The sequence below is a fragment of the Rhineura floridana genome, chromosome 4 (assembly GCF_030035675.1).
Source record: "Rhineura floridana isolate rRhiFlo1 chromosome 4, rRhiFlo1.hap2, whole genome shotgun sequence".
Lineage (NCBI taxonomy): Eukaryota > Metazoa > Chordata > Lepidosauria > Squamata > Rhineuridae > Rhineura > Rhineura floridana.
The window spans coordinates 191,862,694-191,888,310 of record NC_084483.1 but is presented as its reverse complement, the minus strand read 5'-3'; positions in this window follow the sequence as shown (position 1 = coordinate 191,888,310).

Genomic DNA, 25,617 nt, shown 5'->3' with positions numbered 1-25,617 from the left:
TTTTCCGTGGTGGCACCCCTTTTGTGAAATGTCCTGCACAATGAGGTTCACCTGTCTCTGTCACTATTGACTTTTAGGAGCAATCTGAAAACACTCCTGTTTACCAAGGTATTTGATGGCTGAAGGAGATTGATCTGGCAGCCAAGAAATCACTAGATGAAAGAGTGTTTAAAAACCACTGTTAGAACTGTTTATAGTAAATGTTTTTACAATGTTTTAAACTGTTTTAGAATGCTTTTTTTTAAAAAAAGTTTTGTTGATGTGTTTGCTGCCTTGGACTCCTTCAGAAAGAAGGACAGGATATACAATAAATTAATAATAACAATTCACAAATAGGCAAAAAAAACTTGCAGTTTAAGAACTTTCCTATAGCCCACAGATCTTTCTATCGAACTTTAAAAAGCAGGGAAATTGGGCAGCTATACTGAATGCACTAGGGAGCAAGAGGCCTGACCTCCTCTCTGAGACATTGTACTGCCCTACAAATTTGTCAAAATGCAAACACAATGTGGGTCGGTCTTTCATAGTCCAATCCACTTCCTGTGTAGCTTGGAAGAATTTGGTAACATGTGCCTCTGAGCATATGGTGAGTGGTGGGAACACCTGCCATCTCCAAAGATGGAGAATTACATTTTTGTATGTTTGTTGGTGTTTTTCTTACTTTGCTTCATTCCTGTGTTACTATTGTTTCTACAGAGAATCTAATCTAGAAAAATTTATTTCTCTCATCATCCTAGAAACCTGTGTCAAATTTGTTTTTATTAATTTCAAAGCCTTTTTATTGGTCAGTGTCATATGATGGTGAAAACAGCCTTTTGTGTTTCAAATTGGAGGTTATGTTCTATTTCTATTTTGGGTGCATTAACAGTGGAATCTGAAACTGCAGTTTGATGTAAAATCAGACTAATTACAATACGTTGCTACTTCAGGAATGACTGTAGCAGTTGGAAAAAACAAACTTAGCCTTTCCAAGATACATGTTTTGAGCCTGCTATGTTTAAACCACTTCATTCAAGGCAAGGTGGACATGGTTAATTAAAAACATAGAGGACACCTAGAATTTTGCTAGAATATATTTCATCTCCCCCTGTTTTATCTTGTGCAAACTGAGACACTCCTGATGTCCGCTGGAGACTATTCTGCAGAATAGTCAGTGCCATTTTTCCACAATTATTTTTGGACTTTTTTTAGTGTAAATTTTGCAAAGTGTTGCTGTATTTCACATATTCACAGAAATAGAAGCAAAAGAAAATGATTTCCTACAGGAAACTTAACTAAAATTGCAAAGTAAATCAGACATGTTTAAAGTGACTATCTGAACTATGTCAGCTGTCTTAATGTTGCTTCCTCCCTGCTAAAAGAAGATCAGCACAGCACACGTCTTCTTTCTATTGTTTGGGCTGATTGCAGGTGTTGCCACCACTCACCATATGCTCAGAGGCACATGTTACCAAATTCTTCCAAGCTACACAGCAAGTGGATTGGACTGTGAAAGAGCAACCTAAATTGTGTTTGCATTTTGACAAATTTGTAGGGCAGTACAATATCACAGAGAAGGTCTCCTGCTCCCCTGATGCATTCACTATAGCTGCCCAATTTACCTGCTTTTTAAAGTTTGATAAAAATATCTGTGGACTATATGAATGTTCTTAAACCACAAGGGTTTTTGCCTATTAGTGAATTTCCCTGCTTTTTAATCCAGGAGGTAAGAAATGGGATCCTGTGCAAGCTTGCTGAGAATGGATTGATCATTTGCATGCTTATTGAATTCAATGGGATTTACTCATATGCAATCATGGTTAGGCTAGGAAAAACTGACCATGGGGGAGGAGGAGGGAGGGGAAAGGGAAGGAGCATATTGGAGGGAGGCAAAGGAAGGGGGAGGGGAGGGCAGGTTTGATCATTTATGTATTTATTATTTGATTGATGTTGTTGTTGTTGTTGTTCCTCTTCTTCTCATCTTGTCTTTCTCATACTATGGCCTGGTTCACACAATCAGATGCTGATGTAGCTGTTTCCAGATTGCACTATCTCAAATTGCCGATAAGAAGGGGGGGAAAACTCAGCACATAGAAAACAAGCACATTGTATTTTTTTATTTATTTAAGGTATCTCTATACCGCTTAATATTCAAAATGTCTAAGCGGTGTACATAATTTTTTAAAAAATGTTGTTGTTTTTATGTGCCTTCAAGTCAATTATGACTTATGGCGACCCTATGAATCAGCAACCTCCAGTATCACCTGTCATGAACCACCCTATTCAGATCTTGTAAGTTCAGGTCTGTGGCTTCCTTTATGGAATCAATCCATCTCTTGTTTGGCCTTCCTCTTTTTCTACTCCATTCTGGTTTTCCCAGCATTATTATCTTTTCTAATGAATCATGTCTTCTCATGATGTGTCCAAAGTATGATAACCTCAGTTTCATCATTTTAGCTTCTAGTGATAGTTCTGGTTTAATTTGTTCTGACACCCAACTATTTGTCTTTTTCACGGTCCATGGTATCCGCAAAGCTCTCCTCCAGCACCACATTTCAAATGAGTGGATTCTTCTCTTATCTTATATTTCACTGTCCAACTTTCACATCCATACAAAAAGAACAAAAACTATTAAAATTCAACCTAGAAACAGAAAGCTGCCTTAAAATGCCTGCTGGAATAGGAAAGCCTTTGTCAAGCACCTGAAGTTCAGCAGAGAGAAGCCGTGTCTAATCCAGTTGGAAGGGAGTTCCACATGGCTTCTGGTAGAATGCATGGCTTCTGGTAGATACAAGCCATGTATCTGAACCATGGGGGACCACTAACAGAGACTCCCTCAAAGATATCAGGAACCAGGCAATCCTTAAGATATACTGGACCCAAGGTTTTAAGGGACTAGCAAATTAACACATGAGCCTTGAACCTTGCCCGGTAGCATATGGGCAGCCAATGCGAGCTCTTGAGCAGCGGTGTTATGTGCTGACCATAGTCTGCCCCAACAACAGTCTAGCTCCAGCATTTTGCACCTGCTGGAGCTTCTGGACTAGGCACAAGGGTAAGTCCACCTAGAGCCCATTGCACAAAAGCAAAACCAGGGAATACAACACTTCTCCCTAACATTCTTTTTCAAAGAAGGGCTTTGCTTTTAATATGCTAGAACGTTCAATCATGCAACCCGTTCCCCTGGAGTGGTCATGCCCAGGACCGGTTTTACCATCTCATTCCCCCGCTTATCACCGTTCCCGTGGATCACACCCCACTCTTGCACCAATTTGAATACGAGCTCTCTCTCCAACACGATCCTAATCCGTGCAGATAATGAGTTGACCTTGATTTATTCTCAGCTTTCTATTGCTTTTATTTAATTTCATATATTTTTGCAGAAAGCTGGCAGGTGGAGAACACAATTCAGCAGCTGCAATTAAAGCCATGCAGGGTTCCTGCCAGGAAAAGAAGTTGATGTGAGTGAGGCAAACTTTTTGTGGGGGATTCTTTTGTAAACCAATAAATGTCACCAGGGTTGTCTCATCCATGTGACAAAAGTCTCTTGCGACGTGCATACACCAGAGAGCTGTAGGGAGGAAACCACTTCTCCTAAGAGGCACTGCCTACTCCATTAAGTGCATGCTAATAGATTATACAACGTGGCATTCTTCTTATGCAGTTAGCAATTGAGGGGCCGGTTTCTAAGAACTCCCTCCTTACTGGAACAATGAACTGAAACTCTGATAATGGCGCATTTTTTGTGGCAAAGGCAAACGCCTTATCTCGCCCATTGAAATCTCATCATGTTAGGGGAAGCTTCACAAGGCCAACTCTTTTCTTTTTTCTTTGCCAATAAGCCAAGGCAGATGTGATCCTGGGATTCAGAGTGGTAAAGGGTTGAAGTAAACAGGAACGGTGGGATCTCAGTGCCACCACTCTTGTTCAAATTGCTGAGAAACTACATTATACATTGGAAGCAGCATCATGCCACTTTAAACAGCCATGGCATGCCCCCCCAAAAAACAATCCTAAGAACTGTAGTTTGCTGAGGGTGCTGAGAGTTGTTAAGAGGCCCCCCTATTCCCCTCACACAGCTACAATCCTGAAAGTTCCTTGGGAAGATGGATTGATTGCTAAACCCAGTAGTGTATGGCAAATTCAGAAGTGCAGGGTCCCTTCATGATAGTCACAGCCATGCCTCCCTTTTTTGCTGCTGGGTTGAGAATGAGATCCTTTTTAATGCCTCCACCCACAAAAACAGACGTCCCTAGGAGCTAATAAGCATTAAAGGGGAGAATGTTAGCTACTGATAAGAGTCTTCTCAGTAGCTAACTCACCTCCTTTCACTCTGATTGGCTCCGATCAGCAGGAAAGGACAAGGAAGCATGTTAAGAGACTCTTCTTAGTGGCTAACACACTCCCTTTCATGCTGATTGACTCATAGGATGTTGGAGACATAGGGACTCTGCTGAGACTCTGCTCCCAAAAAGGTAAGGGGTCTAAGACCCCCTGAGATCCTGGATGACTACATCCCTGGCTCAACCACTCTGGGAATTGTAGCTGTGTGAGGAGAACAGGGGCCTCCTAACAACTCCCAGCACCCTTAACTAGCTACACTTCCCATGATTCTTTGGGGGAAGCCATGGCTGTTTAAAGTGGTAAGACACTGCTTTAAAGGCATAGTGCAGATGGAGTCTCAGGGCCAACATACTCCTTCAGATTGCTGAGAAATTTAACTGTGTGCATGACTGCACTCTCCTTCTACCTCTGAGACATACCTGTCTCACTTGCCTCCATTTCTCTGTACAGGAAAGCCCTCTTCAAGCATTCTCCCATTAGCATTGCATGGGGGGGTGAGGGCATGCCCCCTGCCCTCTCTCCATTACATCATCATCACTGTTCCCATAGGCCTGAAGGAGTGACATGTTGGGAGTGGAATTTCTGCAATGCACAGGGTTTTTTTTTCTAATTGCGCAGGTTCCCAGCAAGATTTAGATCTTTCAGGGTTCACTACAGAAGTTTAGCCCCCAATGCATGGAGAACTGTGGGGTGGCAACAATGATGTGATGGAGGGGACAGGGTTAGGAAGAGCACCGCTGGTGATTTGCTTTGTGTGACACTACCCGGCTGCTTTCACACTGCATTTTATTCCTTTATTCTGACGGTTTCTTACCCGGTAATTTGCGCATTACATTTTATCTTTCACACAACATACAAACTAGCTCTGGAATTCTATCTATCTATCTATCTATCTATCTATCTATCTATCTATCTATCTATCTATCTATCTATCTATCTATCTATCTATCTATCTATCTATCTATCTATCTATCTATCTATCTATCTATCTATCTATCTATCTATCTATCTATCTATCTATCTATCTATCTATCTATCATTTGATTTATATTCCACCCTTCCTCCCAGCAAGAGTCCAGGAATTCTAGTAGAATGTAGTGCATGTTTAGAGCAAATTTCCACAAGTAATAATCCGTTAGCAAGGCTGGGAGCCCAGAAAATTGTGGGAGTTTTTTGCTAGCTGCAGCCAGTCATGTGACAGGCATCCCAGCATGCAGTGCATTCCCGCCCTTTAGTCATGCAGGTATTTTTGCCTGATGAACATTGTACCGGTATCCCGGCATCGGCGCAGATGGCAGCAGCGTTTCCCACACGTACCCCTGAGCTGATACAACTAAAATAATTTCAAAAGTCAGATCCTAAAGGGAGAGGGCTCACATGGTGACGGGACAAGAACTTAGACCTCCTACACAGTGGGGAACAGTGTGCATGTGTATAAAGGGCGAGGGACGAAAACAAGCCATGTGAAAGACAGTTGGGCAAAATACCGGTATATCGGCTGAAAAAGCTGCCGTTCCTTAACGCAAAAGGTACTGCAGTGTGAAAGGGATTTTAGAAATCAGGACAGAAGCGCTACCTTTTTAATCCGTTAAACTAATGCAATCAGCCCCATGTGTGAAAGCAGCCCCAGTCAGTGTGGATAATACTGAGCTAGACAGACAATGGGCTGACGTGGTACAAGGCAGGTTCCTATATCCCTGTGCAATACAAAGGATGGTATCTGCATGATGCCACTCCCAGAGGCTGCATGAATAGTGGGGAAAGCTCAATATATCATGGATGGACCAATGGCATGACTTGATGTAAGCCACTTCCCGAGTTACCGGTGTTCCCCAGGCAGGCCCTCCCTTAGCATGTGCGGGGCCCGAGCCAAAAGCATAGTTGGGGGCCCCCCACATTCTTTCTCTCTATATATATCCTTTCCTCCAGGCAGCAGCAGAGGCTTTGTATTTCAGCTGCGGCTCCCTTTTTTTGCAGCCTTCATTGGTGGCGGCGGCTTTGTATTTTTCGGTTGTGGCTCCCTTTTTTTGCAGCCTTTGTTGTAGACTTGCTTAGAGTTTCTCACTGCGAGGTTTTCTCCTTCCCGGCTCGCTACCGCGGCCGTCAGGAGACCGCCGCTGCACCTCTTCCTCCCGGCTCGTTTCTACGCTCCCATCAGCTCACTACTGTGGCCGTGAGGAGGACGTGGCTGCTGCTTTTATATGCAGATCGCCAAGTGTGGGGCCCAGGGCAACTGCCCTGCTTCCCAGTGCCTAGGGGCGGCTCTGTCCCAGAAATTCCCCTGGGAACGATGTAATGTCAACATGTAGCATGTCATTCTTATGGGGCATTCTGACCCTCATTTGCAAAACCGACAACAGGGATGCTTTGATCAGCCATGCTGCCATTTGGAACATCAGGTTAGCTTTGTTTCAAGTAAAAAGACAATCAAAAGCATCTGTCCACCTTGTTGTATAGTAAGTACCCTCTACCCCAGGTGTGGGGAACCTTTGGCCCTCGAGATCAGCCTTTCCCAACCAGTGTGCCTCCAGATGTTGCTGGACCATAACTCCCATCAGCCTCAGCCAGCATTGCCAATGGTCAGGAAAGATGGGAGTTGTGGTCCAACAACATCTGGAGGCACACTGGTTGGGAAAGGCTGCTCTAGATATTGCTGAATTATAACGCTCATCATCCCTAGCTATTGGCCATGCTTGCCAGGGCTGACAGGAGTTGTAGTTCAGCAACATCTGCAGGACCAAAGGTTCTCCACACTTGGTCTACCCAAAAGTGCAGCAACTTACACACACACACACCTGCAAAAGTCACCATTATTTTACTACCACCCCCTTCACAAAGGACAAATGAAAGTGGGGAGGGAATTGCACTCACAGGTACTATAGATTGGTTTCTTTGTAGGCAATTTGACATAGAATGGGATCTTTCAAGGTAGGAATTGAAAACCACTGGCACATAAGTATGATGACACTCCTGTGTTGCTTCCCCAAATCTCGTAAGGACAGTTCTTCTCCTCTCGCCTTTTCAGACTTTGCCTTCCTAACCAGTACCAGCCGAACTACTAATCTGGCGTCTGGCTCGTCGTGACAGAAAGGTTTGGCCACTCTGGTATAAATAATCAGAATTCCTATTTCATTGTTTGAAAAGGTTACTTTAGCTGCTTGAGGATTACAATGGAAGACTGAATTGGGCTCACAAGGGGGTGCGGAGGGAAAATCAGTTCAAAAGCTGAGTCTCGCTGAGATTAAATCAGTGAGTTTGTTAAGCTTTTGTCTGCTCCAAGATCGCCCGTGCCCCTTCTTTTTCTCTGTGAAGAGCTTCTGAAATGATTTCACAAATGGCACCCAGCCTTCTGATTGATATTTTTTTTTTCACAGCAGAATAAAGGTTAGCACTTCTAGAAAAGTTCACAAGGTAAGGAGGTGTGAGCTTGATTTGGTGGTTGAATTTGACACCCTTTTGTGTTGATTCTCTCCTGGGACTATTCTGCACTCCTCCTTTATTCTTGAATTTATGCATATAGTGTGTTGTTGGTTGTTTTTTTTGGGGGGGGGGTTGTAATGGTATTACCTGCCTTAATGGTGTAGTGCATCCTCACTGCTTCCCTGAGCATTGAGAAGTTTCTGGGGCAGCAGTACCCAGATCTGGTTTTCTTGTGATGACAGAAGGCTGGAGATTTATGTTATTGTTTTGTAATATTTATTTACAAAAGTACAAGCAGAAAATTAGTGGACCAAAAAGAAAGTCACACCTGTAAGATGAGGTCTGCTATCCCCACATTAGAGTCCAGAAAGACAGATTCGGCTTCGTCAAGATGCCTTCAGCAAAATTAGTTTCCTGCTTGTCTGTCTTTGAATTGTAAACTACTGGTTCCACACAAACACACCACACACATACATCCTCTGATATGTGTAAGGGTAGTGGCAGCTAGTGGCTCCATGTCAGTAGGGCAGTGGAATCTGTTCCGGGCTTTAGTCTGAACTTTCAAGGAACTATCCAACCATGTCATACCACCATGTCACATTAATTTTTGTTCATACCAATGGGCGTGGTGTGACACAACAATGAACATCACTGGACATGTCGCTACTCTCCCACCCTTTCTGCACATGTGCACTTCTGTTCCCCCATGAATCCCCTATGAAAACAGCAGGAAAGAACGGTATGCTGGTATATCAGGAGGTCCATTCCACACAACATAGGAAGCGGACCTTTAGCGTAGTGGCACCAATCCTTTGGAAATCCCTCCCCTTAAATATTAGACAGGCGCCATTTCTGTTATCTTTTCAGGGCCTACTGAAGACCTTCCTCTTTCAACAAGCCTCTTAAGTAGAGACCTTATCCCAGTCTGTGTCTGCACTAGAATTGCTTTTTAAGATGTTAAAGATGTTTTTAAAATATGTTTTGTATTAATAGGTTTTAAAGTGCCTTTAGCGTTTTTGTTTGCTGCCCTGGGCACCTCTGGGAGGAAGGGTGGGATATAAATACAATAAATAAATAATAATAAATACTCACTCCCACGATTTTCTGAGTTAAAACAGTTGCAAACCAATTTTTTCTGGAAGCAATTACCACAGAAGTGAGCTCTGACCTTCCGCTATATTCTGCCTCTGACCTTCTACTATATTCTGCTAGATTTCTAGAAGTGGCTTTTATATTGTGTGAAAAATCAAATAAAATGTGAAAATTATCAGGTAAGGAAACATTGGGAAAACGGAATAAACTGCCATTTGAATGTAGCCTCTGACTGCAATCCTATATAGGCATAACTGAGAGTAACTCCCATTGAAGTAAATGGGGCTTACTGTTGAATAGACATTTGCAGGATTGTGCTGTACATCTTGCCCAAGCCATTAAAAATAAGCGGTTTGGACATCTCATGGCAAAGAGTTCTAAGAAGGCAGGTAAAGGCCTCAATTCTTTTTGAATTGTGTATTGCTGTTCACATAGCTGGGGGTCCATCTGATTTCAGAAAGCCAATGAAACATGGCAAATATTTGCCATAAATGGTTTTGAACAGTGATTTGCAGATCAAGGATTATGTGCTGAAGTCATTTGCTCATCATTCTGAATAGTGCATAAATCCTGGGAAAATTTACAGATCTGTTTGTAAGACATTCCCAAACAGCAAGGAGAGGCAGGGGTTTTGTCATACATTATGGATGGCAGACTCTTCAATCAAGTTCTTATAAATTAACCTGGCCAGGAAAAAAAATATCCAGACGTGTTCATCTTTAAAGAGACAACTTGAAAGCATTGCCTTGAACATAGAAAATGTCAGGAAGATTAATGAAGTGCCTTATCGCATTTTTCATACAACAAGGCAGAGTGTGTCTTCATTTATTATCGCGTTCTATATCTTCCATTCCATGCCTGTTGCTGAGTAGGAGCAAGGTGTTGCTGGCAAATGTGGTGACAACCTGCATCTTTGCATTACCTAGCTTACCTGAGATGGAGTCCCGACAGGACCGTATATGAGGGATGCTGTTCAAAGAGGCTGCCAGAGGGCAGTACAAAAGGCTCCCATTTGGTAGGAATTTTGCAGTGGTTTATGAGTCATCGAGTTGGCTGAAGCTTAATAGCAAAGAACATATTTTGCATGCAGAAGGTTCCAGGTTCAATCCCCAGCATGTCCAGGAACAGCTGGGAAAGATCCCTATCTGAAACTGTGAAGACCCACTGGTCCTGCTTACGGGCTTCCCATAGGCACATGGCTGGCCTCTGTGAGAACAGTTAAGCCACTGGCCAGATCCAGCCACTCTTCTTATGTTCTTATTCTAGATAGTGTAGAGTTATTGAACTTGATACACCTTCCTCTGTTCCTAAGCATCCCTGAGTCTAATGATAGATAGACTTGCTTGGCATGAATTGGAATAGGCAGGTTAAGAATCAAGTTTTATTAAAATCATCCTAAACTGAATGGTTTTAATTCAGCCTCCATTCCATTCTGAACTGACCTCTGTAGTGGTCGTGATACGGCTGGACCAAGACATTTTGCTGCCAGAAGCAAAAGGCAAGATGGCACCTTCCAACAACCTCATTCCATGCACAGACGTTGACTAGACTGGCCGTTGAATTCTTATTTCAGTTCTGACAATCTCCTCCACCATGCCTGAGGACCGCAGGCTAGTTAGGGAAGTTCAAAACCGGCCATGTGGCACCCTCTCCGCCAACAGAAGTGTGCATCCAAAAGGCTCAAGAGGAACAGCTAGGGGACTACTATCACCACTGCCCCATAGTATCTGCTGCCTGAGCTGGTTATCTTACTCTGCCTAAGGGTAGGGCTGGCCCTGGCTCCTGATGATGTACCAGGGCATCAGCTCTTGCCTGGAGCTCCTAGGCATGGAAAGGGGAAAGTGTGAGCCAACTGGTAGGCTTCAGAATTGAGCTGCCCTGCACATGAGCACCTGTGTCCATTAGTAGGAGGAAGGAGGGGAGATGTGCACTCCTGCTTCTCAGCACATGCTGTGATCTCATCTAGCCTCAGTGCTGAGGCCTACAATGCTGCTCAATGTTCCTTGAGAAATTTGGGAAAGGGTAACAAAGTCACATAGGAAGCTGCCTTATACTCAGTCAGAGCATTGGTCCTTCTAGCTCAATAATGTCTACACTGACTGGCAGCAGCTCTCCAAGGTTTCAGAATGGGACATTCCCAGTCCTACCTGGAGATCCAGAGGATTGAACCTAGGACCGTCTGCATTGGCAGGGTTTGTGACTAGGGAGTTGCGAAAAGAATTGACATGAAACCAGAGGTGACTCGACCTGAAATGAACCCTGGGGTTTCAGCAGAGCTTGGAAAAGTTACTTTTTTGAACTACAACTCCCATCAGCCCCAGCCAGCATGGCCACTGGATTGGGCTGATGGGAGTTATAGTTCAAAAAAGTAACTTTTCCAAGCTCTGGGTTTCAGATGTATGAAACTTGGTGCCTGAATCCCCACTGTCCCATCTCTGCTTGAGTCCCTCCACCACTGGGTGTTCCTCCCCTCCACATTTAAATTAAGCAGCATCTGCCCACTTTATAAAGCATCAGCATTTTTCTGGGGTCATCATATGAACAATGCTCGCTTCCAGGAGACCTCATAGTGAGATGCTAGAGAACAAAGCAAAAATATTTAGAGTCTCCTAATACAACACAGGCTCCATGGCCTTGCTGTTGTACCAGTCCCTAAACTGCAGGTGAGACTATGGCCCCATCTGGACAATACATTTAAAGCAGCACTGTACCACTTTAAACAGTCATGACTTTCCCCAAAGAATCTGAGGAACTGTAGTTTGTTAAGGGTGCCAGAAGTTGTTAGGACAGTCTTTTTCCCTTTACAGAGCTACAGTTTCCAGAAATCCTTGGGAAGAGAGATTGATTGTTAAACTGTTCAAGAAATCGTAGCTCTGTGAGGAGAAGAGGAGTCTCCTAATAACTCTCAGCACCCTTAACAAACTACATTTCCCAGGATTCTTTTGGAGAAGACATGATTTTTAAAGTAGTATGATATTGGTCATCATTCCTCGGCCTTTAACAGCTGCGTAAGATGCAGAATTTCAACAGGTGAAGCATTCCCTGCATTTTGAATCTGGTAAAAGCAAATAAATCCATTAGATTTCTGCCTCTTGGACAACTCTTAAATCACAGGATCTCAGACAAAAACAAGAAATGATGACATATTTTCTTTTTTTAAAAAAATGTTGTAATTATTTATCTCCACACAAATGCCCTGTCATATTGGGAACCATTTCAATTAACTTCTTCCCCAACACCACCCCTAGTCTTTGCAGGCTACATGCTCTCCACCCATATGTTGAAGAGGATCCTGCAAGTTTTGTTTAGAAAAATTGTGAACATCAAATCATCCCCACTCTCATCTTGACTACATATTGCACCATGAGCCCTGGTTGGACCGTCCCACAAAGGTCCACTTAAAGGTGCTCGCAAGGGTGTTTAAAGCCTTAAATGACTGATGCTAAAAAATTCTGAACGGCTGCTTCCTTCCCTACAAACGCTCTTGGGAGCTAAGATGAGCAGAGGGGACTCTCTTGGTAGTTCCACCACCTACTTTCTCTATGGCAGCCCCTAATTGTGGAACTCCTTCTCCACTAAGGTGCATCTAGTTCCATCATTATTCAGCTTCCACTGTAGGCTGAAGATGCACCTCTTTAGTGACTCTGGCCTTTGACAGTCCAGATATTTTTGTGGTTCTCATCTCTTGTGTTTTCTTTAATGTATACCATGCTGCTTTTGTTGGCAGTTGTTTTACTTGTTTTTATAAGTGTATAAATGGTTTTACTTGTATGATTACATTGTTGTTATCTGTCCTGGGACCAGTGGAGACTGGTCCATCAGGGTAAATTGGGCACCGGCCAGACAGTCTCAGTCTGCCCTCACCACTTGCTTCCTCCTCAGTCTTAGTGTTTCCCTTGTAGGGCTACATTCACACTGTACATTTATTCCACTTTAAACAGTCATGGCTTCCCCCAAAGAATCCCAGGTTGTTGCAAAGAGTACTGAGTGTTAGTATAGCTCTCATAGAGCTACAATTCCCAGAGTTATCTGGTAAGAGGAACGTGTTGTTATGTTAAAACTCTCTAACAATTGTAGCTCTGCGGGAGTCTCCTAACAAATCTCAGCAGCTTTCACAAACTACACTTCCCAAGATTCCTTGAGGGAAGCCCTGACTGTTTAACATGGAATAAATGTATGGTGTGAATGTGGCCTAGAACTTAGCAGGGAGGAGGACAAAACTAAGATGAGTTGGCTCTGCCTGTCATTGGCTCTGGCTTCTCCTGCTGTTCTTCTTCCTATCTTGCTATCCTCCCTATCCTATCCTCCCCCCTGGGATAAAAAACCAAAGAAATGATGAAATGTTAAAAGGGGTAGGCCTAGAAGTAGGCATTGTGAGAGCAGGGGCACAGGATATCAATTCAGAAGAGCAAAATTACCACAGGCCTAACCACAAGTGCCAAAGACACTTGAAGAGAGACACTGCTGGACTTCCGGGAAGGGTGACTTAGCCTGTGCCTGCTTTTGAGACGGGCTCCTGCCTCAAAAGAAGCTTATTCAGATATATCAGTCAGTTTTTTCTTTTTTTTTTGACTGATTAAACTTCTCCCGGGTAGGGAGAAACGAAGAGATTAACCTCAAAGCCTATTTTTGTTGGGACGACCAGATCTCATTAATTTATGGGACGAGGTCCAGCCGACGAAGGTGGGACGGATTTTCAACAGCAAGCTCTATCTGTTAAAGCGAACGTTCATCTTATCTTCTAAGAGAGAACGCACTAACAGGCAAGCACCCTTCTTTCTATATTTTTCTTTTACTTGACTTAAATTGTTGCTGTTTAAAAGAGATTTGCCAGATTGATCGGTTTTTGACATCTCACTGGGGAGCCGTAACTTCTCTCTGCTACGCACTAATTAATAGCTTATCTCTGTTTTTGTTGCAAAAAGCTGTCCTGGATTTGCATTCTAAAGATACACACAGAAGAGGGATTTCTATTCCAGATTTTTATTTTGAAAAATATTATACTGTTTTGAGACTACTCTCTTTTTGGTCTATTTTATTTTGACGAATCTGTTTCTTGACGATTGCCATTAATTGCTTCGATCCTGGGAACTGCATTTTGTTTACTTAACTATTGGAGAGATAAGGCTGTCTGCTCTGTTTATACTGTGATGTCACCAAGTTTGGAGTATTAACCCAATTGTTGCTGAAATAAGAAGTGGTTTTCCTATATTTTTCTTTTAAAATGGCAATTAAGAAAGTGGCTGAGAATCTGGAAATAACTATGTTTCAGAGAATAATGAATGAGATTGAGATAACGAAAATTGAATTGAGTAAAATGAAGCAGGAGATTAAAGATATAAGGGTCCCTGTGAGAGAGGTGATCCTGGAAGGGGTCCCTGTGAGAGAGGAGACCCCGGAGATTGGAATAGGGGTCCCTGTGAGAGAGGAGACCCTGGAGACTGGAATAGGGGTCCCTGTGAGAGAGGAGATCCCGGAGATTGGAACAAATGTGGAACAGGAACAAGATTTGGAGTCTATGGACTTTAGAAATAAAATCTATTGTTTGGAACTCAATGTTATCTCTGAAGAAATTAATGAAGATTCTAGAGATAAAGTTATCAATGGCATGGATTATCTTCTGGACTGGAATGATGTGATGGAGCCCAATATAGAGAAAATCTATGGAATTAACTGCAGCCATGTGACAATGGAAAAACTTTTAAGAGATGACCCAGTGTATTTTGAAAAAAAGAACAGAGATATGATTTTACAGCAGTATTTCAGCAACTTATTCAGAATGGATGGCAAGAAAATATTTGGGATAGAGGTAATTCCCATCAGACTCTTATTATATGATTATGGCTTTGACAGCAAGATTATTATGGAATACTGATAATGGAAGATTGGATATTGAAATTACTGGACTTAACAAGACTACTGAAGATGGAAGATGGAAAATGGAACTAATAGAGATAATAGAACAATGGCTACTGAAATTACTGAACCTAACAGATTCTGATGTGATGGATTAATTGAAATGTTTATTTTGACTATGGTTATGACAATAAGATTATCATAATTAGTAATGAGATGGATTAATCGATATGCTTATCTGGAAAAAAAATTGATAGATATATTTCTTAAAGAATTGAAACCTCTCTTTGACTTTTTGTGGAAAGAATAAAGTAATGTTTATGAGATTTGATGATTAAGTAAGATAACTACTGGAGGAAAGTGATTTTATAATATGACTTAAGAGACAGGATTGCTATATATTATAGACTTATAACTGATTTGATCTTTGACAAATGGGAAGTCAATATTTTACTCTTTATTTTTTATTTTTGTTTTTTTTTTTTCTCTTCTTTTCTTTTTTTCTTTTTGTTTAACTATTTTTGATTTTGTTTTTTGTCTTTGAATGTTTTATGATTTTGTCTTGTATGTTTTATGAAAATCTGAATAAAAATTATTGAAAAAAAAAAAAGAAGAGAGACACTGCTTACAAGTGCCTGTATGCTAATGCTAGGAGCCTCCGAACCAGGATGGGAGAACTGGAGTGCTTGGTCTTAGAGGAGAGCATTGATATAGTGAGCATAACGGAGACCTGGTGGAATGGAGAAAACCAGTGGGATACGGTTATCCCTGGATATAAACTATATCGGAAGGACAGGGAAGGACGTATTGGTGGCGGAGTCGCTCTATACGTGAAAGAAGGCATTGAATCCAGCAAGCTCGAAACCCCAAAAGAGGCAGACTCCTCCACAGAATCGTTGTGGGTGGTGATACCATGCCCCAGGAGGGACTTAATACTGGGAACGATCTATCGTCCCCCTGATCAAAATGCTCAGGGAGACCTTGAGATGAGATATGAAATTGAGGAAGCATCCAAACTAGGAAATGTGGTAGTAATGGGGGACTTCAACTACCCGGACATAGACTGGCTGCATATGTGTTCCAGTCATGACAAAGAAGCAAAGTTTCTAGATATTCTAAATGACTATGCCCTAGATCAGTTGGTCATGGAACCGACCAGAGGGACGGCAACCCTGGACTTAATCCTCAGTGGGGACCGGGACCTGGTGCGAGATGTAAGTGTTGTCGAACCGATTGGGAGCAGTGACTGTAGTGCTATTAAATTAAACATACATGTAAATGGCCAATTGCCAAGAAAATCCAACACGGTCACATTTGACTTCAAAAGAGGAAACTTCACAAAAATGAGGGGATTGGTAAAAAGAAAGCTGAAAAACAAAGTCCAGAGGGTCACATCACTTGAAAATGCTTGGAAGTTGTTTAAAAACACTATATTAGAAGGTCAACTGGAGTGCATACTGCAGATCAGAAAAGGTACCGCCAGGGCCAAGAAGATGCCAGCATGGTTAACGAGCAAAGTCAAGGAAGCTCTTAGAGGCAAAAAGTCTTCCTTCAGAAAATGGAAGTCTTGTCCGAATGAAGAAAATAAAAAAGAACACAAACTCTGGCAAAAGAAATGCAAGAAGACAATAAGGGATGCTAAAAAAGAATTTGAGGAGCACATTGCTAAGAACATAAAAACCAACAACAAAAAATTCTATAAATACATTCAAAGCAGGAGACCATCTAGGGAGACGATTGGACCCTTGGATGATAAGGGAGTCAAAGGTGTACTAAAGAACGATAAGGAGATTGCAGAGAAGCTAAATGAATTCTTTGCATCTGTCTTCACAGTGGAAGATATAGGGCAGATCCCTGAACCTGAACTAACATTTGCAGGAAGGGATTCTGAGGAACTGAGACAAATAGTGGTAACAAGAGAGGAAGTTCTAAGCTTAATGGACAATATAAAAACTGACAAATCACCGGGCCCGGATGGCATCCACCCGAGAGTTCTCAAAGAACTCAAAGGTGAAATTGCTGATCTGCTAACTAAAATATGTAACTTGTCCCTCGGGTCCTCCTCCGTGCCTGAGGACTGGAAAGTGGCAAATGTAACGCCAATCTTCAAAAAGGGATCCAGAGGGGATCCCGGAAATAACAGGCCAGTTAGCTTAACTTCTGTCCCTGGAAAACTGGTAGAAAGTATTATTAAAGCTAGATTAACTAAGCACATAGAAGAACAAGCCTTGCTGAAGCAGAGCCAGCATGGCTGCTGCAAGGGAAAGTCCTGTCTCAGTAACCTATTAGAATTCTTTGAGAGTGTCAACAAGCATATAGATAGAGGTGATCCAGTGGACATAGTGTACATAGACTTTCAAAAAGCGTTTGACAAGGTACCTCACCAAAGACTTCTGAGGAAGCTTAGCAGTCATGGAATAAGAGGAGAGGCCCTCTTGTGGATAAGGAATTGGTTAAGAAGCAGAAAGCAGAGAGTAGGAATAAACGGACAGTTCTCCCAATGGAGGGCTGTAGAAAGTGGAGTCCCTCAAGGATCGGTATTGGGACCTGTACTTTTCAACTTGTTCATTAATGACCTAGAATTAGGAGTGAGCAGTGAAGTGGCCAAGTTTGCTGATGACACTAAATTGTTCAGGGTTGTTAAAACAAAAAGGGATTGCAAAGAGCTCCAAAAAGACCTCTCCAAACTGAGTGAATGGGCAGAAAAATGGCAAATGCAATTCAATATAAACAAGTGTAAAATTATGCATATTGGAGCAAAAAATCTGAATTTCACATATACGCTCATGGGGTCTGAACTGGCGGTGACCGACCAGGAGAGAGACCTCGGGGTTGTAGTGGACAACACGATGAAAATGTCGACCCAGTGTGCAGCAGCTGTGAAAAAGGCAAATTCCATGCTAGCCATAATTAGGAAAGGTATTGAAAATAAAACAGCCGATATCATCATGCCGTTGTATAAATCTATGGTGCGGCCACATTTGGAATACTGTGTACAGTTCTGGTCGCCTCATCTCAAAAAGGATATTATAGAGTTGGAAAAGGTTCAGAAGAGGGCAACCAGAATGATCAAGGGGATGGAGCGACTCCCTTACGAGGAAAGGTTGCAGCATTTGGGGCTTTTTAGTTTAGAGAAAAGGCGGGTCAGAGGAGACATGATAGAAGTGTATAAAATTATGCATGGCATTGAGAAAGTGGATAGAGAAAAGTTCTTCTCCCTCTCTCATAATACTAGAACTCGTGGACATTCAAAGAAGCTGAATGTTGGAAGATTCAGGACAGACAAAAGGAAGTACTTCTTTACTCAGCGCATAGTTAAACTATGGAATTTGCTCCCACAAGATGCAGTAATGGCCACCAGCTTGGACGGCTTTAAAAGAAGATTAGACAAATTCATGGAGGACAGGGCTATCAATGGATACTAGCCGTGATGGCTGTGCTGTGCCACCCTAGTCAGAGGCAGCATGCTTCTGAAAACCAGTTGCTGGAAGCCTCAGGAGGGGAGAGTGTTCTTGCACTCAGGTCCTGCTTGTGGGCTTCCCCCAGGCACCTGGTTGGCCACTGTGAGAACAGGATGCTGGACTAGATGGGCCACTGGCCTGATCCAGCAGGCTCTTCTTATGTTCTTATGTTCTTATGTTCTTATGTTCTTATGTTCTTATGTTCTTATGTTCTTATGTTCTTATGTTCTTATGTTCTTATGTTCTTATCTTTAAAGTTGACGACGAGGACATTGAACTTGTCAAGGATGATCAATACCTTGGCACAGTCATTAACCAAAATGGAGACAATAGTCAAGAAATCAGAAGAAGGCTAGGACTGGGGAGGGCAGCTGTGAGAGAACTAGAAAAGGTCCTCAAATGCAAAGATGTATCACTGAACACTAAAGTCAGGATCATTCAGGCCATGGTATTCCCAATCTCTATGTATGGATGTGAAAGTTGGACAGTGAAAAAAGTGGATAAGAGAAAAATCCACTCATTTGAAATGTGGTGTTGGAGGAGTGCTTTGCGCATACAATGGACTGCAAAAAAGACGAATACTTGGGTATTAGAACAAATTAAACCAGAACTATCATTAGAAGGTAAAATGATGACACTGAGGTTATCATACTTTGGACACATAATGAGAAGGCATGATTCATTAGAAAAGACCATAATGCTGGGAAAAACAGAAGGGAGTAGAAAAAGAGGAAGGCCAAACAAGAGATGGATTGATTCCATAAAGGAAGCCACAGACCTGAACTTAGAAGATCTGAACAGGGTGGTTCACGACAGATGCTCTTGGAGGTTGCTGATTCATAGGGTCACCCTAAGTCATGATCGACTTGAAGGCACATAATAACAAGTCCCAATGGTCACCACTGCCTGGGACCTTCTAGAGAAGGACAGGTAAGACATCTTAGAAAGGCTGATAGACAGAGCGAGTTTGACTGGATATGCTCTACCCTGCCCAAACTCTCACTTTCTCTGCTGTCTTCACAGCTGATATTGGAGTGGAACTAAGGCCCAGTCTAACATGGCACAGCGTGACTTGGACCAACTATCCAGTTCATCTGTCTTCTCTTACTTGTTCCCTCATTTTTGGTCTTGCAGCTGACTGCTGCTGCTGCTGAATTTCAACTTAGTCCAATTGTCAGCTGTCAGCTTCAGAAAATTAACTCATCTCTTTGGCTCCCTGCTGAGCTGCACTTTTTCAAATGCCAAAGGCAAATGTTGCTTCTTTTACCAGCCCACTCCTCTGTTCCTCTCTGTCTTCCTTCTACGTGACTTGAGGGCATTTTAGGCCATTGATAAATGGTGTTTAGACTTTGGTCCATCTGCAGCTGAGACTCAGAATGTTTCAGGAGACTGAATCACTTTAGCAGAGAGATCATGTAGCTAAGCTGTCACCTAGGTAATAGAAATAATTGCCATAGCAACCAGGCTTTTTCATGCAGTGGCCCTAATTTCCCCCCCCCCGACAGATTGGGGGTTTGATTGAAGATCTTCAACCAAGACCTGAATAAAACTCATTTCATTGGACAAAGTCATATTAACATCCCCTAAATAATTGGCATCACTCTCTCTATATATTATGCATATGGATGTGTGTGTGTGTGTGTGTGTGTGTGTAATGAAGTTGCTGTTTACTTCAAAATTCCACAGTTACAGTCAGCAGGGAAATAACTACTGTCCCAGTTAATATGGATGTCCCACCATCCAAAAAAACTAAAATCCTATTAAAAAGTGTGAGCCAGACAACTAATCTTGCAACCCTGGAATGGCCTATGCCATGCTGCTGTAGACCCACTGCAGAAGGTGATGACACCAGTGTGGAGAGTTGGGGAACTTGCCAGGGATGGACTGCCTTCAAGTCATTCCCAACTTATGGCGACCCTATGAATTGGGTTTTCATGGTAAGCGGTATTCAGAGGGGGTTTACCATTGCCTTCCTCTGAGGCTGAGAGGCAGTGACTGGCCCAAGGTCACCCAGCGAGCTTCATGGCTGTGTGGGGATTCGAACCCTGGTCTCCCAGGTCATAGTCCAACACTTTAAGCACTACACCACACTTGCCAGGGGGATACCATATTTGCCGCGAAAATCACACCCTATAATAATTTGATCCAATAAAAAGGCATAATAAAAAATCTAACAAAAAACAAATTGAAATCAATATGAAATTCAAGGATCCGTTTCATTTTTAAAAAAACCAAGATGATATCAACTAACAATGTCAGGAAGAAATAATAGTTAACCAAAATCACTCTTAAGAAATCATTCACGCTACAGCCCAATACATGTCTACTGAGAAGTAAATCCTCTGGAGTTTAATAGGAATTGTTTCCATGTATGAACAGGATTGCAGCCTAAATAATTATAAACAGCCAAAACAATAACAGAAAACATACAATGGACAGGATGCCACAAACTGCAGGAAAAACGATCATCTTGGGTGAAAGTTGCCCACATTCACCATGTGACTTGTCCCAATGTGACATGAGAAGAGCCGATGTTCAGCAACAGAGCACACGCTGTGCCACGCAGAAGGTGCCAAATTCAATCCCAAGTACAGCTTGGAAAGATTCCTGTCTGAAACCCTGGAAAGCTTCTGCCAATCTGTGCAGACTAGGAGTGCAGAACCTCTTTTCAGACAGAGGGTCTCATTCCCTCATGGACTACCTTTCCGGGGACTGCATTCCAGTGATGGGTGGGGCCAAAGGCAAAAGGGCCGAGCAATGGATACAACTCTTACCTTTCTAGGCATTTCATCTGTACAGAAGTCAGTGGGTTCTATATACATGCGTACACCTCTCTCGCTACTCCATCCAAGCAAGCAAGAGGCACAATCACAGGCAGGGTTTTCTCAAAGCTCTCTTTTTTTCTACTGCACAAGCAGCCGACAGACTGCCTGCCCCCAAACTAGTCAAGTAATTTGTCCCATAATATACTATTAGCAGGTCTTTTTTTGGTGACAGTACTCATCAGTACCGAGTACCAGCACCTCTTTTTTGGAGGGGGGAGGGCTGCCCATGGCAGCTGTTATGTTCTGGCACCCACAGTACTTTTATCACGATATGAGTACCAGCACCTTATTCCTTCCCCCAAAACCCCACTGACTATTAGTATAAGGTTATGAAGATTTGAAAGGAAACAGTATTTATGTTCATTGTCTATTTGTTTTTATCTTTTCTCATCCATTTCTTTTTTAGAAACCGCCTAGCTTCTTATTAAATCCCATATGCTCAACTGCACAAAAAATTATTTCACACTGCAGACTCTTTTGACACTGCACAAAATGTGTCTTGCTGCACATTAGAATAAACCCTGATCACCGGTCAAGGAGACATTGCAGCCATGCAAGAGCCCTCAAGGGTGGAGAGCAGGTATGGCCTGGTATAATGGGCCATCCAGATATTGGCTTGAAATATGCATAAAATGTGCTGAAATCATTTACATTTGCCTATATTTGCTTATAATGGCTTAGTACCTCATAAGTGGCATAGAGGAAAGATGTTGTCTTTTGAAAATGGGCTTCACCCTTCTTTTTGAACAAAGAGGTGTTTTGCATGAGAATGTTGACGTACAGTATAAGATAAGTTGTCTAGGCGGTCAACCAATGCTCTGGTTGTTTAAGAGGACGTTCCATATATGGTATGGTTAACACCAGCGGTGTGGAGTCGGTATGTCAAACCTTTGACTCTGACTCCTTTATTTTTCTAGTGTCCAACTCCGACTCCACCCAAAATTGCTTCTGACTCCGACTCCACGACTCCAACTCCAGAGCCCTGGTTAACACCACAACATTCAACTCATTGTTGACAAAGGGGTTAGTTAGTCATACTTGCCATCTCTAGGAGAAGGCACAGAGAGGCAGCTAGTGCTGCTTCTAGCAGGCAGCAATTGATAAAGCCATGGGAAGACACCTTCCCTTTGATAAGAAAGTATATAAAAGGCCAGGTTTTATAGCACTCATGACCCCTCAGCTCTGCTGAAGTGGGGGGGGGGGTTAAGAATGCAGGAGAACCATCCATCTATTCCATTTATGACATCTGATGGGTGAAGTATCATGACATGTATTTCCATGTACTTTGTAACTTTGGCTCTTTAATATCACTTAGAGTTTAACTCAGTCCTTCATCTATTGTAACTTGTTTTAACTAAGATGTGCCTTCAAAGTCTTTTACTTTGCTGTTAAATGGATATCCAGCATCTTCTTTCATGCTGATATGTATTTCTATTTTTCTGTTTCTGCAGTGTTGACTAAGGCCACCTAGAATGCATTTTTTTAGTTGTAATGTGCAAGATACAAATAAACAGCATATAAAGACTGTTCTGCTTTCTGAAGTCTGACTCCCAAATAGAAAATGTCTGGTACCTCCCAAGACTCAAGAATTCTTGAGTGGGGTCTCCTCTATCTTCCACCTGCATTGCACAACTGCTGTTGATAACCTGTGAGCTTAGGTGAACTAATGTTCAACATATAAGGACTCTATTTAGATACAGAGGAAAGGAGAAAGCAAGAACCCTTGTCCCTGTGCATTTACTGGCAAGGTGACCAGCCTTGCTGGTATCACTGGGGAGGGGAAGTGTGACCCAGGGAGATTCCTGAGAGCTGGATTAAAAAATCTGAAAGGCCACATTCAGCCACCAGGCTGGAGATTCCCTGCCCCTGCTGTAGACAGTACTGAGCTAGATGACCAGACTTATAAAGCAGCTTTGTTATGCTTACAGTAAATTACTTATCAATAAATTGAGGCTAAATCCTGAAAAGACAGAGGTGTTATGTGTCCAGAATTCTCATGTCCAGGAGGTAGGGAGACAGACTGTTCTGGGTGGGATTGCACTCCTCTTGAAGGAGCAGGTTGGCAGCTTGGGGGTACTTCTGGATCCAACATTGTCACTGGAGGCTCAGGTGGCCTCAGTGGCAGAGCTTGGAAAAGTTACTTTTTTGAACTACAACTCCCATCAGCCCAATCCAGTGGCTGTGCTGGCTGGGGTTGATGGGAGTTGTAGTTCAAAAAAGTAACTTTTCCAAGCTCTGCTCAGTGGCTAGGAGTGCCTTCCAGCTCCAGCTCGTTTGCCAGCTTCAGCCCCTTTTGGACCGAGATGACTTGGCCACAGTACTCCATGCTGTGGTAACCTCCAGATGGGATTATTGCAATGCGCTGTGTGTGGGGCTGCCCTTGAAGATCTCTTGGAAAGTTCAACTGGTCCAAAAAGCAGCAGCCAGATTACTGGCTGGGGTTCCTTCTTTTAGAACTCCTATAACTCCTGTTCTTAAACAGTTGCATTGGTTACCAGTTCGTTTCCAGGCCCAGTTCAAGGTGCTCATTCAAGTGCTTAAATCCCTAAACAACTTAGGCCCCAAATAACTGAAAGACTGCCCCCTTCCTTACAGACCCTTTCGGGTGTTGAGATCAGCAGAGGGGGCCCTTTTGGTAGTTCCATCATCCTCGGGAGCTTGGGGGGTGATAGCCCAGGAGTGAGCATTCTCTGTGATGCCCCCTAAGTTGTGGAATTCCTCCCCACTAAGGTGCATCTGGCAACTTCATTGAACAGTTTTAGCCAATGCTGAAGATGCACTTCTTTACCCTGGCCTTTGACACCTGAGACATATATTTTTAGGACCCACTCTAGTTTGGGATTGTAGGTTGCTTTAAATTGTTATTGATGCTATATTTTTAAATTGTTGTAATCCACCCTGCGATCTTTGAGTGAAGGGCAAGTAATAAAGACCCAGGGCCTGCAGGAAGAGAACATCGCCACCCAGGGAAGGAGAGTCTGCTGCTGCTGCTGCTGCTGCTGCTGTGGGATCACCACCTCCACCACCCTTCCCTGTGGGACTTCTGCCTGGCAGACCTGCATCCTGCAGGACCAGGCCCCAGGTACCAAGCCAGCTGGGACTGATTGCTACCACCTGTCCCTCTTTGGAGGGATACATAAGCCAGCTGGCTGGGGTGGCCTGGGTGTTTGTTTGTTTTTTGTTTGTTTCTTGTGTGCTGCTTTTTTTGTGTGTGTGTGGGATTAAGGAGGATTAATTTTATGATGTTTTAATTGGAAATTGGTTTTAAATTGTTTAGGACTGTGGTTTGTTTTTGTATATGTATATTATCTATAGCTTTTTGTTATTGTAAGTCGCCTAGAGTGTCCACTAACCTGCACAGATAGGCGACCAATAAATAAAATATTATTATTATTATAAATGTTAATAATGATAACGATGATGATGTAATAATAATAATAATAATAATAATTTTTTAAAATCTGCCAAAAAACATTATTCATTCATCTTATTGAGCATCATGGCTTTGGTTGTATTTGGAAGAGGAAGTTGAGAAGCAGGAGGAAGAGAGCTCTGCAAACTGCTCTGTCAGTGGATAAAGAGACATATGGAGTTCTCTTGGTCCTCGATGTTCTCTGCTCCTTCTCCCCCGATATTGTGAAGCTGAAGAGCTCTTGACAGATGCTATCAGAGCTGAATCTTGCACAGCCTCAGAATCTGACAGATAAGTACACTGCAGGACAGGATACAGCAGAGTAAATTAATAAAACAGGTAGAGCTGATCTTCTAGCAATGTGTTGTTTGCCAGTGTGGGTATTCCAAATTTGTTTCTATTTTCAGGCATACAGTAGTGTGCAGCTTCTGTTCTTTTCAGTGGGGCCTGTGGTGAAGTTCATACAAACAGAAGAAGTTGCCTTATGCTGAGGGAGACCATTGGCCTATCCAGCATGGAGATTCTCTTCCTGCATTTACAGAATTTGATGTTATAGTCAAATAATAGTGGCTGTGTTATTACTGGTGAGGCACTTTCCTTCCAATGCAAGTGGTTGGTTTGAGGCCCCTGGTCAGTGGAGACTGGTGGCTCTGATGTCACTGTGGCCATGAACCTGCTCTGGATTCACTGTTTTAGTCTGAACTTCCAAGGAGCTGTCCAAGGTAATGAAACCTATTCACAAAATAGGTTTAGCACCTTGGACAGCTCCTTGAAAGTTCAGATTAAAACCCAGAGCAGATTCAGTATCCCACTGACATCAGAGCCACCAGTCTCTACTGCCCCCAGTCCAAATTGGAAGAGCAATGGGGGCAAAGTGGTAAAGCCCCCTTACATTTCAGCCAGGGTCCTCATCGAGATTATTTCCCCATGCCTACTATTTGCTTCATGAGAGCCAGTGTGGGGTAGTGGTTAAGGTGTTGGACTACAACCTGGGAGACCACAGTTCGAATCCCCACACAGCCATGAAGCTCACTGGGTGACCTTGGGCCAGTCACTGCCTCTCAGCCTCAGAGGAAGGCAATGGTAAACCACCTCTTAATACTGCTTACCAAGAAAACCCTATTCATAGGGTCTCCATGAGTTGGGATCGACTTGAAGGCAATCCATTTCCATTTCACTATGTATTTCCCAATGCCTTGTATTCACTGAAAAGATTCACGCAACTGCT